Source organism: Ranitomeya variabilis, chromosome 3 (assembly GCF_051348905.1).
Source record: "Ranitomeya variabilis isolate aRanVar5 chromosome 3, aRanVar5.hap1, whole genome shotgun sequence".
NCBI classification, from domain to species: Eukaryota; Metazoa; Chordata; class Amphibia; order Anura; family Dendrobatidae; genus Ranitomeya; species Ranitomeya variabilis.
Genome location: NC_135234.1, coordinates 6,243,466 through 6,259,447, shown reverse-complemented (window position 1 = coordinate 6,259,447; position 15,982 = coordinate 6,243,466). Strand labels below are relative to the sequence as shown.

The 15,982-nt window shown below is 49.1% G+C and overlaps 1 protein-coding gene across 6 annotated transcripts in view; it reads right to left on the bottom strand.

The window, feature by feature from the left end:
• LOC143814903 (uncharacterized) overlaps nt 1-15,982 on the bottom strand; it is a 196,892-nt gene that overhangs the window by 174,764 nt on the left and 6,146 nt on the right. The window contains exon 1 of one of the 6 annotated variants that reach the window (XM_077293581.1): nt 6,899-6,922. The exons of the other annotated variants lie outside the window; for them this stretch is intronic. The gene's annotated coding sequence lies outside the window, so the exon portion shown is untranslated. Of the gene's footprint in view, nt 1-6,898; nt 6,923-15,982 lie in introns of those variants that run through there. 6 annotated transcript variants of the gene reach the window in all.

Here is a 15,982-nt window from a genome sequence, read left to right as displayed (position 1 = left end):
TCTCCAGAGACTATCACAACAAAAAGGAACAAATCCAGGGACGCCACCAGGTGATCCGATGCCAAAATAAAACATTGGTCATTAGAATAGTGACGTGCCCACAGGGCAGTTGGGTACTCGGTACCGGGTCCGGTCGCAAAGGGGGATGTCATGGTGGCTGCGACCCGGTCCGTGGCCCTGGGCATCAACGTTAAAGGGGGTTAAATGTTCAAAGTTTGTCGTGACGCCACCTGTGGAGTTCGGTCAGTAGAGGGACCGACGCTGCATTAAAGGGGTCACCGGGGGATGTTGCGGCAGCCCAGATGTTACACTTCCCACAGGTGAAGCGGGGTCCCCTGGGGTCCTATGGTGTGTGGCGTAGATGGTGTAGCTGGTGAATAAATGGAGGAGACAAGTGAGAAGTCTTTACCTGGTTTACTTGTGGGTGACAGGCCACAGTCCAGGGTACCAGCAACAGATTGGTCAGGAGTCCGTGCAGTCCAGAGACAAGCGGGGTCCCTGGGGTAGGTCAGGTAGGGGCCTTCCATTCCGCGCTCACTGTCTCTGAGGTCCCTGCTGCCACTAAGTGTCTCAAACAAGGTCCTTATTCGTTCTCCTGTCCTGAGACAGGTACCTGTATGGCAGGCAGCTTGAGCCGTGCCTACTGGGGTCCTTTCACGGTGACTCCAGGCTCCAAGATGCTGCTGTGCCACAGGTAAATATGGGCAAGGTCCCTGTAATTCAATGCCCTCCGGTTCTGCTCTGTGTATTATAATCCACATAAGCCTCGGGCTCCCGGTACCCGGCTGCTACGCACTGACTCCGTGGAGGCCTTCCTAGTGGCCTCTTGGAGTCCTGTATTTCCACTGTGCTCCATCCCTGTCTGTCCTCGCACACAGACTGTCTGCACTCACTGATCTAGCTCCTCCTCCAAACCAGGACCTTTACCTAGGGAAGCTGCTCTAAAACAGGGTTTGGAGCTCCCCCTCCTGGCCTGGCCTTGGAAGGTGTTGTGTGTGTGTTAACCTACCAAAGGGAATCCCACTTGTCTCCAGACATAGCACTACCCTCCCCGAGAGGATGGCAGCACTACTGTGGTACCCGAACTCCTGGGGTGCCACAATAGCACCCCAAATCAAGCAGAGTAACAATAGCATGAGGCAGATGATCCTCACCCTCCTATAGTCCACACACTGGTACCAGGACCTGGTATCAGCAGCGGATTCTCGCCCTCCCAAAATACTGCACCAATAACAACAACAACCCCCAAACATGTGTCTTTCCCTTTCTACCTCCCTCTTGGGATCAGCCACCTGTTTGGACAGAGGTACTCACACCCCAGCCCCTTAAACATCAGTTTTATTTATTTCAAGGCATGGGAGAGGGCCAAAAAGTCTTGAATTCATCCAGTCTGCAGGGCTGTATATCAGAGAAGAGAGGAGCAAAGACACAGATTCCCCCAACACACCAGATGCAAGATATGGAATGCTAATGGAGGGCCCGATGGCCTTATGGTCCATGGGGGCTGCCTGGGGGTGACACACTGTTACAGCCACTTCCCTCCTCAAGTTCTGGACATGTAGATAGAGCTCACATGGCTCACTGCTCCTCCTGCCTGGACAATCTATTAGCACTTTGATGTTTGCTCCCATTGATACTGTAAGGTAAAGTTGAATGATTGAATGATGATTTTTGCTTTCCCTTTAGCTTATATTCTACTTCCTGCACCCACTGCAGCATTATAGATCTCCCACATTGTTTCCTAAGAGAATATCTGCAGGCAGGTCACTCATCACCCCGACCACACATTCCTTAGCCCCAAAACCAAAGTCCAACTTCACACTCACTTTAGGAATATTCGCCCATTTGCCTGCAACTAACTGAATGATAATCCCCGGTTCTTGCTCTATTGCCTCCATTCAAACCACTCTGGGATTAGAGATTAGCGGCCAGGAAAGTGAGCGGACTGCAAAGTATGTCCTACGAGGAACGGTTACAAGATTTGGGAATGTTTAGCTGCAAAAAAGAAGGCTAAGAGGTGACTTAATAGCTGTCTACAAATTCAGTGCCTTGAGAAAGTATTCGGCCCCCTGGAACTTTTCAACCTTTTCCCACATGTCATGCTTCAAACATGAAGATACCAAATGTAAATTTTTGGTGAAGAAACAACAACAAGTGGAACACAATTGTGAAGTTGAACGAAATTTATTGGTTATTTTACATTTTTGTGGAAATTTAAAAACTGAAAAGTGGGGCGTGCAATATTATTCGGCCCCTTTACTTTCAGTGCAGCAAACTCCCTCCAGAAGTTCATTGTGGATCTCTGAATGATCCAATGTTGTCCTAAATGCCTAATGATGATAAATATAATCCACCTGTGTGTAATCAAGTCTCCGTATAAATGCTCCTGCTCTGTGATATTTAGATAAACTTGGCACACACATGTGATGAGATGCTTGTGAGAATATTTAATTTTAAGGAGAGTACATACACTAGACGTTTCAGTCATAGACCTTCATCAATGTACCTCTCTTAGAGATAAGTATGTTTACTGGATTTAAGGAGATTTTAACCCCCTCTGAGTGTCAGGATCAGCTTAGAAAACAAGCCATATATGGCGCAGAGGAGTATGGTCCTGGACGCGGCATCCACCGCTCGTCCTGATGGATGCCGCGCCCAGGACCATACTCCTCTGCGCCATATATGGCTTGTTTTCTAAGCTGATCCTGACACTCAGAGGGGGTTAAAATCTCCTTAAATCCAGTAAACATACATATCTCTAAGAGAGGTACATTGATGAAGGTCTATGACCGAAACGTCTAGTGTATGTACTCTCCTTAAAATTAAATATTCTCACAAGCATCTCATCACGTGTGTGTGCCAAGTTTATCTAAATAGTATACGGTTTGGGCACCAACTTGTGCACCACCATCAATAGTAGTGCCTACGGCTATCTTTCACCTGCTCTGTGATAGTCTCAGGGTTCTATTTGAAGCACAGAGAGCATCATGAAGACCAAGGATCACAACAGGCAGGTCCGTGAGAAGTTTAAAGCCGAATTTGGATACAAAATGATTTCCAAAACTTTAACCATACCAAGGAGCACTGTGCAAGCGATCATATTGAAATGGAAGGAGTATCATACCACCGCAAATCTACCAAGACCCAGCCGTCCCTCTAAACTTTCATCTCAGACAAGGAGAAGACTGATCAGAGATGCAGCCAAGAGGCCCATGATCACTGTGGATGAGCTGCAGAGATCTACAGCTGAGGTGGGACAGTCTGTCCATAGGACAACAATCAGTCGTACACTGCACAAATCTGGCCTTTATGGAAGAGTGGCAAGAAGAAAGCCATTTCTCAAAGATATCCATAAAAAGTGTCATTTAAAGCTTGCAACAAGCCACCTGGGAGACACCAAACATGTGGAAGAAGGTGCTCTGGTCAGATGAAACCAAAATCGAACTTTTTGTCAACAATGCCAAAAGATATGTTTGGAGTAAAGGCAACACAGCTCATCACCCTGAACACACCATCCCCACTGTCAAACATGGTGGTGACAGCATCATGGTTTGGGCCTGCTTTTCTTCAGCAGGAAAAGGGAAGATGGTTAAAATTGATGGGAAGATGGATGGAGCCAAATACAGGACCATTCTTGAAGAAAACCTGTTGGAGTCTGCAAAAGACCTGAGACTGGGACGGAGATTTATCTTCCAACAAGACAATGATCCCAAACATAAAGCAAAATCTACAATGGAATGATTCACAAATAAACGTATCCAGGTGTTAGAATGGCCAAGTCAAAGTCCAGACCTCAATCCAATCGAGAATCTGTGGAAAGAGCTGAAAACTGCTGTTCACAAACGATCTCCATCAAACCTCACTGAGCTCGAGCTGTTTGCCAAGGAAGAATGGACAAGAATTTCAGTCTTACGATGTACAAAACTGATAGAGACATACCCCAAGAGACTTGTAATCACAGCAAAAGGTGGCGCAACAAAGTATTAAGTTACAGGGGCCGAATAATATTGCACGCCTCACTTTTCAGTTTTTAAATTTCCACAAAAATGTAAAATAACCAATACATTTTGTTCAACTTCACAATTGTGTTCCACTTGTTGATTCTTCACCAAAAATTTACATTTGGTATCTTCATGTTTGAAGCATGATATGTGGGAAAAGGTGGAAAAGGTCCAGGGGGCCGAATACTTTCGCAAGGCACTGTATCTGAAGGGTTGTCACAGCGTAGAAGGATCACCATTATGCTCATCTACACATGGAAACACGAGAAGCAATGGAAAGAAACTGAAAGGGAGAAGATACAGATTAGATATTAGAAAAAACGTTTTGACAGTGAGGGTGATCAATGAGTGGAACAGGCGGCCACGAGAGGTAGTGAGTTCTCCTTCAATGGAAGTCTTAAAACGGGCTGGACAGACATCTGTCTGAGATGGTTTAGTGACTTCTGCTTTGAGCAGGGGGTTGGATATTATGGCCCTGGAGGTCCCTACCAACTCTAACATTCTAGGATTCTATTATTCTCTGGTGAGAAATATCACAGTCACATAAACTAAGAACTCTCTGACCGGCCATCATGACCTCCTCTAAGTGCTTTCTGTAATGATTAAATAAACTCATGACTGTATCCTGCATCCCATAAACCCTTAGTGGTCACACATGGGTGTCTGAGTCATTAGGCAAATCAACAGTCAACTCTTCCTCCATTGTATTTGGCTGTAGATAAGTAATAGACCGACATGGTGCAGGGTCATTCCTCAATCGATCAGCAGGGCAGGTAGCTTGCATGTGCCCAAGCTGCCCATATGCATAACATCCGTGTTGCACTCCCGTTTGCATAACATTCCCGTTTGCATTGTGGGGAAGGAGGTAAGCGAACCTGGAGTCTGATATCCATCTGTAGGTGTGTGAGGTCGTTGTGGGGTTGAGGGTGACTCCTCCACTGGATAGTTGGGCATGTAGCCCACAGATGCCTGGGATGCCCACAACCATAAGCTGTATGTTCTACTATTTTCCCTGCCAGCCACATTCCAGAAGGCGAGGTTGGAGTAACTGGAGTCAAATTCGCACTTGTAAAAAGATGAGGTGGTGGTCTCCTGGGATGGTGAACATTGGGTACTTAAGGACAACAGTGTGTGACAGAGCACATACAGCAGACTGGAGAACAATACAGCAACCTTATTGTGTCACTAGAAGAATATTCCACCAAACATGGATATAATTCTCCAAAGTCTGTAACACAGCAACAGGAACCAATCTGGAGGCACCACCCGGTAATCCAACACCAAGGAATATAAAACACTGATCCTTAGAGTAACTCCACAAATTCAGCAAAGTAACCAAAGTGGGTGACAACGGTACATAGCAGTCGATCTACAGACGACTATAGTTCATACAGTGGTACCAGGATCTGGTCACAGCAGCAGATCCTCGCTCTTCCAAGACACAGCACACAACCACAAAAATGTGTATTTCCCTTTCTGCTTGTCTTTTGGGATCAGCCCTCCCGGGTGGGCAGAGGTCTTCACACCCAGCCTCTTAAACAACACTTACATTTAATTCAAGACCTGAAAGAAGGTCCCTGACATTCTGCCTCCTGCCAGTCTGCAGGGCTGTATATCGGGGCGGCCCCCTGCAGACAGCAACAAAGCAGAGATACACCACCAGATGCAGGACAAGGAATGCTAATTGAGGGTTTGCATTATGGTCCATGAAGACAAACTGAGGGTGGCACAGTTGCACTAAGCATCATAAGTATGGAGATAATCACATCAGCAAGGAGTCTTTGTGGTTTGGTCCTGATGAAGTGGTTTGGAAACCTTGAAATGTGTTGACAAATAAACCGCAGTTGTAGCGCCCCCACCGCCGCAGGGCCGAGGGGTACCCGGTACCGGGCCTGTGAGTCTCTGCTCTGGGGTTGTCACAGTGGCTAGACCCGGTCCGTGACCCTGCTGAGGGGCGTACAGTGATAGGTATGATGATTGATGGTGATGGTGACGCTGTGGTGGTGCGGTGCAGTAAATAACGAGGACACCAAGTTGCAGTCTCTTTACCTCTTTACTGAAGATTTCTGGGTCCTCAGTCCGGAATCCGGATAACCAGGCTGTGCAAGTCCGGCCGGTCCAATGGCACCTCCAGAGTTCTCTTAACAGGTGGAAATCTGCGCCTACCTCCTAGCGCTGTGTGTTGCGGTCCTTCCCTGCTGTGCTTACGGAAAGTCCCCACAACTGTTGTGTCTGTTTCTTAAGTTCCCTCACAACTCGATTAGATGATGTTCTGCTAATCCTCCGTCCCTCCCTGATGTTACGGTTGGGACGGCACCCGTATGACGGGTAGGCTCGGAGCTCTTCCAGGACCCTAGAGTCGCCCCTCTCCACAAGTTGCCCCCCAAGACTGCATAGGTGATGTAGTTGAGACAGCCCGCCTTAGACTGACTGTCCTGCCGTTGGTTCAGAGTATTGCGTGAAGCTGAATAATGTAATACTCCCTCGGCGTTCCGGCCGCCGGTTGTGCGCCTCAGTAGGATGTTGCCTCGGTCTTACAGCATGACCCCTACTGGTATTCTCCTTGTTGCTTTGATCTCGTTTCTCACTCAGCACAATCTATCTCGCTTCCAATCCCTCCTTGGGCACCGCCGCTATACTGAGCAGGCACGGTCCCGTTACGTTCGCTCAAGTTGCCAAGCCTCTGTCAGGATCCCACCCCTGACAGAGACCCTACCGAATCTTCTCCCGCAACACCCTCTGCCACAAGGTGTTGCCAGGTTCCAACCCAGTCAGCTTTCTGACTAACTTCCTGCCTGACCCCCAGTTTACCCACAATGGTGGGGAGTGGCCTAGTGAATAGAACCCTTAGCTCCCCCTGGTGGCCCGGCGGTGAAATGTATTGGTGTCTGTGATACCTGATCAGATGAACTCCTTCAGTGCCATCGGACGTACCACAGCTCCCCTTAGTGGCGGAGCCACAGTACTGCAACGACCAGGACTCTGGGGCGCTGCACTCCCCCCCGGTTAAATCCAGTACTCCTGGACTGGGAAGAAAACGACAATACAGGTTAGCAAAAAGACATACAATTTTGTTGAGTGCAAATAACAATAAGTATACTTGAACAGAGCTTCCCTTTATGGGAAGTGAGGACACTTGAACGTTACAAACATGGTTAAATATCATAGCAACATGCTATAAATAACTTTTCTTACCCAACCGGGTATTCTACTTAGTACAAATTCTTGAACAATAATTTAACATTGCCTTTAAGGACGTACACTCCGAATCCACTAAAGACCTTCTTATAATCACATTATAAGGCAATTTAACTTTTACATTCTCCTTCTTTAAATCTGCAGGACCGCCTGTCCTAACGGCGCCAGACCTACTGCCTCTCCTTTCTGACAGGACCGCTCCTTTCAGCCCGAGCCTTCTGTCTTTTCAACCACTATACACAGTATAGAACATAACATTTTTCCTTCTGTTGAGAACCATGCACTGTTCATGATTGCGGCAGTTCTGGAAACTTGTGCAAAAACTTAGAAAAAGCAAACAAAACAATAGCGATCCCGGGTCAACAAAGGGATCCCTTTAAGAGTTAACCCTAGACGGGTTTAGCAGCAAAACAGTAGAACAGTAACTATTTACACTCTCGTGGTATCGAGGTTTATCCTCATAGTAAATCACAAGACATCAGCCGGAAGTGGGCACCTTCCGACTGTACAGGCTTTGATCCTAGGTCAGCAGCTGATGTCGCACCAGTGTTACTGGTGGATTTCCCTGGTGCAGTCAGACCTCCTGATGTCTGGACCTGAAGGCGGACTCTAGCCGCCAGCTCAGTCGCTGCAATGAGACGTACGGCGGCAATATTGGTAAGATCCGTCACGTCTGGTTCCATCGTGGTTGAAGCAACAGATGACACTCTCCCAGGCTCACAGCAGCGCACGTTCCGGGCATACCATCCGTACGCATTCCGATGACGGTTGTAAGTCACCTGATCCCCCTTTTGCAATGGATCACCACTTCGGCCGCAGCAGGGAGTCTTCACGTTGCAACTGGTAACGAAGACGTCAGTTAGTAGCCCCGGTTCCTGTACGGAGCCCCATCCCCTCTTCGGGTGGAAGGCCAATACAGTGCCCCGCTTTACCGTGTTCCTGTCATCACATGCAAGAGGCGATTGTTGTACCCTCGGTGGGTCAGTCAGCTCTGCCTCTTTTTGCCTTTTCCAATGCAGGATCAAGCATTGTTTGTATTGTTCCCAGGTAAGCACAGCAAGGGTGAATCCTTCCTCCCGAACTCCATCTGGCCCAACCCGGGGGGTGTCCCACTGGAGGATGACCCCATCTGGGCCCACGTCTATGGGTTCCCCCATTCTAGTCGGCAGCGGTGGTACTAACTTCCCCATGGTGTCGGGGGGTAACACCACTAGCTCTGCCGCGAGGCAACGGCTTTTACTGGGGTGAGGGCCAGTCGCGGGAGCGGGATCGAGCGGGGGAGCAGGGGCGCCTTCCATACCTGCGCCTGATGTGACTCCACCGATGTCGATCCGGTCCACTAACGAGGACGCTGGAGTCGGCTGCAGCCCGGACCGCGGCTCCTCCAATGCGGTCCCCGGATGCGGCTCCGCCCACCATGGTTCCTCCTCCGCTAGCTCCGAGGTCGGGATAGGTGAGCTCAGCTCCGCTGCCGGTTCTAAGGAATTCAGGTCCTTCCACTGCGGTGGACGTGGGTCCGCCTCTGGTGGATAAGGGCAAGCCGGGATTGCTCCTTCCTCGTTCAGGCACTTGCTGTTCATCATCACTGCCTGATAGTCGGTGGCAGTGCATGCATCTGGCTCCGCCATTTCTCTGGGGTCGAGCTTCTCCGTCACCCGCTTCCCGCTCTTGCAAATCAAGGGGTGGTCCTCTGCTTTGAGGCAGGTCTTCGCTTTGCAGCAAGAGGCGCAGGGGGCGGTTGCCGATTCTGGCGCCACTTTGGTAGTCTCCTCCCATGGCACGCCCTCCTTCTTCTTTGGTGTAGCAATGGCGGCGGTTTTTGGCGGGAACTTCTGGCGGCAAACGACAATACACAATCCTCTCAATAAAGCACAGTCCAAGCACAATTAATCACAGTTCCAAGGCACACATGACCTGATTCCTCAGGCTTAAGTAGATCCTGTTCGTGACGCCAAGTTGTAGCGCCCCCACTGCCGCAGGGCCGAGGGGTACCCGGTACCGGGCCTCTGAGTCTCTGCTCTGGAGTTGTCACGGTGGCTAGGCCCGGTCCGTGACCCTGCTGAGGGGCGTACAGTGATAGGTATGATGAATGATGGTGATGGTGAGGCTGTGGTGGTGCGGTGCAGTAAATAACGAGGACACCAAGTTGCAGTCTCTTTACCTCTTTACTGAAGATCTCTGGGTCCTCAGTCCGGAATCCGGATAACCAGGCTGCGCAAGTCCGGCCGGTCCAATGGCACCTCCAGAGTTCTCTTAACAGGTGGAAATCTGCGCCTACCTCCTAGCGCTGTGTGTTGCGGTCCTTCCCTGCTGTGCTTACGGAAAGTCCCCACAACTGTTGTGTCCGTTTCTTAAGTTCCCTCACAACTCGATTAGATGATGTTCTGCTAATCCTCCGTCCCTCCCTGATGTTACGGTTGGGACGGCACCCGTATGACGGGTAGGCTCGGAGCTCTTCCGGGACCCTAGAGTCGCCCCTCTCCACAAGTTGCCCCCCAAGACTGCATAGGTGATGTAGTTGAGACAGCCCGCCTTAGACTGACTGTCCTGCCATTGGTTCAGAGTATTGCGTGAAGCTGAATAATGTAATACTCCCTCGGCGTTCCGGCCACCGGTTGTGCGCCTCAGTAGGATGTTGCCTCGGTCTTACAGCATGACCCCTACTGGTATTCTCCTTGTTGCTTTGATCTCGTTTCTCACTCAGCACAATCTATCTCGCTTCCAATCCCTCCTTGGGCACCGCCGCTATACTGAGCAGGCACGGTCCCGTTACGTTCGCTCAAGTTGCCAAGCCTCTGTCAGGATCCCACCCCTGACAGAGACCCTACCGAATCTTCTCCCGCAACACCCTCTGCCACAAGGTGTTGCCTGGTTCCAACCCAGTCAGCTTTCTGACTAACTTCCTGCCTGACCCCCAGTTTACCCACAATGGTGGGGAGTGGCCTAGTGAATAGAACCCTTAGCTCCCCCTGGTGGCCCGGCGGTGAAATGTATTGGTGTCTGTGATACCTGATCAGATGAACTCCTTCAGTGCCATCGGACGTACCACAGCTCCCCTTAGTGGCGGAGCCACAGTACTGCAACGACCAGGACTCTGGGGCGCTACACATTCATGCTTCACCTCCATGTGTGATGGCATTTTTGGATCCTTGGGAAGCTCGGACTTTGAGGGTATGTGTCCACGTTCAGGAAACGCTGCGTGTTTGACTCTGCGCATAGCCGCAGCGTCAAACACGCAGCGTCCAGATGTTACAGCATAGTGGAGGGGATTTTATCAAATCCCGTCTCCACTATGCGTGCTAACACGCACCTGGCGGCCCTGTGATTCCGGACATGCTGCGCGTCTTTTAAGATCGCAGCATGTCCGCGTACCTTGCGGCGACGCTGCGCCGCCGCAAGGTAAATCACAGGGCCCTATGTGTGGGGTGCGATGATGCCGGATGTGTGCAATGAACACATCCGGCATCATCACGTCACAGAAGGGGGCGGGCCTTAGGGCGGAGCGGGTTTGCCACTCCGTCCAAACCGCCGGCCATCCTGAAGGTAGAAACATACCCTGAACCACCTTATTCCTCATTCATTGCATTGTGTCTCATTGGTGGTCCTGCTGCAGCCATTACTTGTTTCTATAGGTGTTTTGACTGTCACAGCCCTATCAGGAAAGCATACCTATAACATCTTATACCACTTGGCTATCAGATAAGACCCTATTTGCGTTTTTGTCTCTCCAGCTTTACCGTTTGTTTTTATCAGCAAGGAATGGACACTCACAGGAAAACCAAATGTTCTCACTTTTGTGTGCTTCCTCATTAATATCCAAGAAGTATCGTTTCTCCTTGCGGAGATTGACATGCTAAGCATGCCTAGATGAGGAGACCTAAAGTCGCAATGCTCCTCTGGGAAATATGCTAATTATGCAAATTGTCTCTTCAGAGAGGAAGAGAACTAGAACTATAAGGCCCCGTCACACATAGCGATTTACCAACGATCACGACCAGCGATACGACCTGGCCGTGATCGTTGGTAAGTCGCTGTGTGGTCGCTGGGGAGCTGTCACACAGACAGCTCTCTCCAACGACCAACGATCATGGGAACGACTTCGGCATCGTTGAAACTGTCTTCAACGATGCCGAAGTCCCCCTGCAGCACCCGGGTAACCAGGGTAAACATCGGGTTACTAAGCGCAGGGCCGCGCTTAGTAACCCGATGTTTACCGTGGTTACCAGCGTAAAAGTAAAAAAAAACAAACCGCACATACTCACCATCTGATGTCCGTCAGGTCCCTTGCCGTCTGCTTCCTGCTCTTACTGAGTGCCGCCGTACAGTGAGAGCAGAGCGCAGCGGTGACGTCACCGCTGTGCTGTACTTTCACTTTCACTTTGCGGCGCTCAGTCAGTGTGGGAAGCAGACGGCAAGGGATCTGACGGACATCAGATGGTGAGTATGTACGGGTTTTTTTTTTTTACTTTTACGCTGGTAACCACGGTAAACATCGGGTTACTAAGCGCGGCCCTGCGCTTAGTAACCCGATGTTTACCCTGGTTACCAGTGAAGACATCGCTGGATCGGTGTCACACACACCGATTCAGCGATGTCAGCGGGACCTCAACGACCAAAAAACGGCCCAGGCCATTCCGACACGACCAGCGATCTCACAGCAGGGGCCTGATCGCTGGTACGTGTCACACATAGCGAGATCGCTACTGAGGTCGCTGTTGCGTCACAAAACTAGTGACTCAGCAGCGATCTCGCTAGCGATCTCGCTATGTGTGACGGGGCCTATAGTGCCACCTATTGGAAGTAGCAATCCTACAAATCAATGTTGACCCCTTAACGAGCCTTATCACATGACATAGGATAATAGCCAAAGCAGAATCTCAATTTGCATACACTGTGTTTCGGGGTACTGCCCCTCGTCAGTGCAAAGTGTGAGTTCTGGAGGTCTGGTTCCTCATTAACAAACAGATGCTGACAAGCTGGTGAAGATAATTGCCTCTGCGTAGATAGGCCGTCTCCAGTCCACACCAGGGACATCACTTGGCTCAATAAAAATGCAACATTTCATTACATTTTATAGGCACTGTACCTTTAGTATATTAAATCTACAATTTAATAAGCATGTTTCTTGCAGCCCAAAATGTGCCCACAACCTTGAAGAGGGAGAGTTGTCATGGTTCCCAATGGCAAGGAAACGTCAGAGAACTTAAACTACAGACTAGCTCTTGGGTGATGGAATCTCGAACTGACCGTGAGCTAAACCTACCACACAACTAACAGTGGCCGGGTGACGTACCTACGTTTTATCCCTAGACGCCCAGCGCCAGCCGGAGAACTAACTAACCCTAATAGAGGAAAAAACAGACCTGGCTTACCTCTAGGGAAATTCCCCCAAAAAGGAGACAGAAGCCCCCCACATATATTGACGGTGAGTTCAGAGGAAAAGACATACGCAGTATGAAGGTAGGTTCAGCAAAGCGAGATCCGCTTACTAGATAGCAAGAAGATACAATAGGGAACTTCACGGTCAGCTGAAAACCCTATTAAAATACCATCCAGAAATTACTTTAAGACTCATGTGTCAACTCATGACACCGGAGTGGTAATTTCGGCCCACAAGAGCTTCCAGCTACAGAAACATAACATAACTGTGAACTGGAACAAAAATGCAAACAAACTTAGGACTAAGAGTCCAACTTAGCTGATAGTAGTCTAGAAGCAGGAACATGCAACAGAAAGGCTCTGGTTACATTGATGGCCGGCACTAGAATAACTGAGCAGCAAGGCTAAATAGGATACTCCCATATCCTGATGGAAACAGGTGAACAGAGAAAGTGAAGCACACAAGTCCAGTACCACCAGTGACCACCGGGGGAGCCCAAAAACCAAATTCACAACTGTACCCCCCCCCCTCAAGGAGGAGGCACCGAACCCTCACAAGAACCACCAGGGCGATCAGGATGAGCCCTATGAAAGGCACGGACCAAATCAGAGGCATGAACATCAGAGGCTGTCACCCAAGAATTATCCTCCTGACCGTAGCCCTTCCACTTGACCAGATACTGAAGTTTCCGTCTGGAAACACGGGAGTCCAAGATCTTCTCCACAACGTACTCCAATTCACCCTCAACCAACACCGGAGCGGGAGGCTCAACGGAAGGCACAACCGGTACCTCATGCCTGCGCAATAATGACCGATGGAAGACATTATGGATAGAAAAAGATGCCGGGAGGTCCAATCGAAAGGACACAGGGTTAAGAATCTCCAAAATCTTATACGGGCCGATGAACCGAGGCTTAAACTTAGGAGAAGAAACCCTCATAGGGACAAAACGAGAAGACAACCACACCAAGTCCCCAACACGAAGACGAGGACCAACACGACGACGGCGGTTAGCAAAATGCCGAGTCTTCTCCTGGGACAACTCCAAATTGTCCACCACCTGTCCCCAAATCCGATGCAACCTATCCACCACAGTATCCACTCCAGGACAATCCGAAGACTCCACCTGACCAGAAGAAAAGCGAGGATGAAACCCCGAATTGCAAAAGAAAGGAGAAACCAAAGTGGCAGAACTAGCCTGATTATTGAGGGCAAACTCCGCCAACGGCAAAAAGGCAACCCAGTCATCCTGATCCGCAGACACAAAACACCTCAAATAAGTCTCCAAGGTCTGATTAGTTCGCTCAGTCTGGCCATTAGTCTGAGGATGGAACGCAGACGAAAAAGACAAATCAATGCTCATCCTAGCACAGAACGCCCGCCAAAATCTAGACACGAACTGGGTCCCCCTGTCAGAAACGATATTCTCCGGAATACCATGCAAGCGAACCACATTTTGAAAAAACAGAGGAACCAACTCGGAAGAGGACGGCAACTTAGGCAAGGGCACCAAATGAACCATCTTTGAAAAACGGTCACACACCACCCAGATGACAGACATTTTCTGAGAAACAGGGAGATCAGAAATAAAATCCATAGAGATGTGAGTCCAAGGCCTCTTTGGAATGGGCAAAGATAACAACAATCCGCTAGCCCGAGAACAACAAGGTTTGGCCCGAGCACAAACATCACAAGACTGCACAAAAACTCGTACATCTCGAGACAGAGAAGGCCACCAGAAGGACCTAGCCACCAAATCCCTGGTACCAAAGATCCCGGGATGACCTGCCAACGCAGAAGAATGAACCTCCGAGATGACTCTACTGGTCCAAACATCAGGAACAAACAGTCTACCAGGCGGGCAACGATCAGGTCTATCCGCCTGAAACTCCTGCAAAGCCCGTCGCAGGTCTGGGGAAACAGCAGATAATATCACCCCATCCTTAAGGATACCTGTAGGTTCAGAATCACCAGGGAAATCAGGCTCAAAACTCCTAGAAAGGGCATCTGCCTTCACATTTTTAGAACCTGGTAAGTATGAGACCACAAAATTAAACCGAGAGAAAAACAACGACCAGCGCGCCTGTCTAGGATTCAGGCGCCTGGCAGACTCAAGATAAATCAAATTCTTGTGATCGGTCAATACCACCACCTGATGTCTAGCCCCCTCAAGCCAATGACGCTACTCCTCAAAAGCCCACTTCATAGCCAAAAGCTCCCGATTACCAATATCATAATTTCGCTCGGTGGGCGAAAATTTTCGAGAAAAGAACGCGCAAGGTCTCATCACGGAGCAGTCGGAACTTTTCTGCGACAAGACCGCCCCAGCTCCGATCTCAGAAGCATCGACCTCAACCTGAAAAGGAAGAGTAACATCGGGCTGACGCAACACAGGGGCGGAAGAAAAGCGGCGCTTAAGCTCCCGAAAGGCCTCCACAGCAGCAGGGGACCAATCAGCAACATCAGCACCCTTTTTGGTCAAATCAGTCAAAGGTTTAGCAACATCAGAAAAACCAGTTATAAATCGACGATAAAAATTAGCAAAGCCCAAAAATTTCTGAAGGCTCTTAAGCGAAGAAGGTTGCGTCCAGTCACAAATAGCCCGAACCTTGACAGGATCCATCTCAATGGAAGAGGGGGAAAAAATGTACCCCAAAAAAGAAATCTTTTGAACCCCAAAAATACACTTAGAACCCTTCACACACAAGGAATTAGCCCGCAAAACCTGAAAAACCCTCCTGACCTGTTGGACATGAGAATCCCAGTCATCCGAAAAAATCAAAACATCATCCAGATACACGATCATGAATTTATCCAAATATTCCCGGAAAATGTCATGCATAAAGGACTGAAAGACTGAAGGGGCATTTGAAAGACCAAAAGGCATTACTAAATACTCAAAATGGCCCTCGGGCGTTTAAAATGCGGTTTTCCACTCATCCCCCTGCTTAATTCGCACCAAATTATACGCCCCACGGAGATCAATCTTAGAGAACCACTTAGCCTCTTTTATTCGAGCAAACAAATCAGTCAGCAGTGGCAGAGGATACTGATATCTGACTGTAATTTTATTCAAGAGTCGATAATCAATACACGGTCTCAAAGAGCCATCTTTTTTAGATACAAAGAAAAAACCGGCTCCTAAGGGAGATGAAGAAGGACGAATATGTCCCTTTTCCAGGGACTCCTTAATATATTCTCGCATAGCAGCATGTTCAGGTACAGATAGATTAAATAAACGACCCTTTGGAAATTTACTGCCCGGAATCAGATCTATGGTACAATCGCAATCTCTGTGAGGAGGTAGTGAACCAAGCTTAGGCTCCTCAAAAACATCACGATAATCAGATAAAAATTCCGGAATCTCAGTGGGAATAGATGACGAAATGGAAACCAAAGGTAC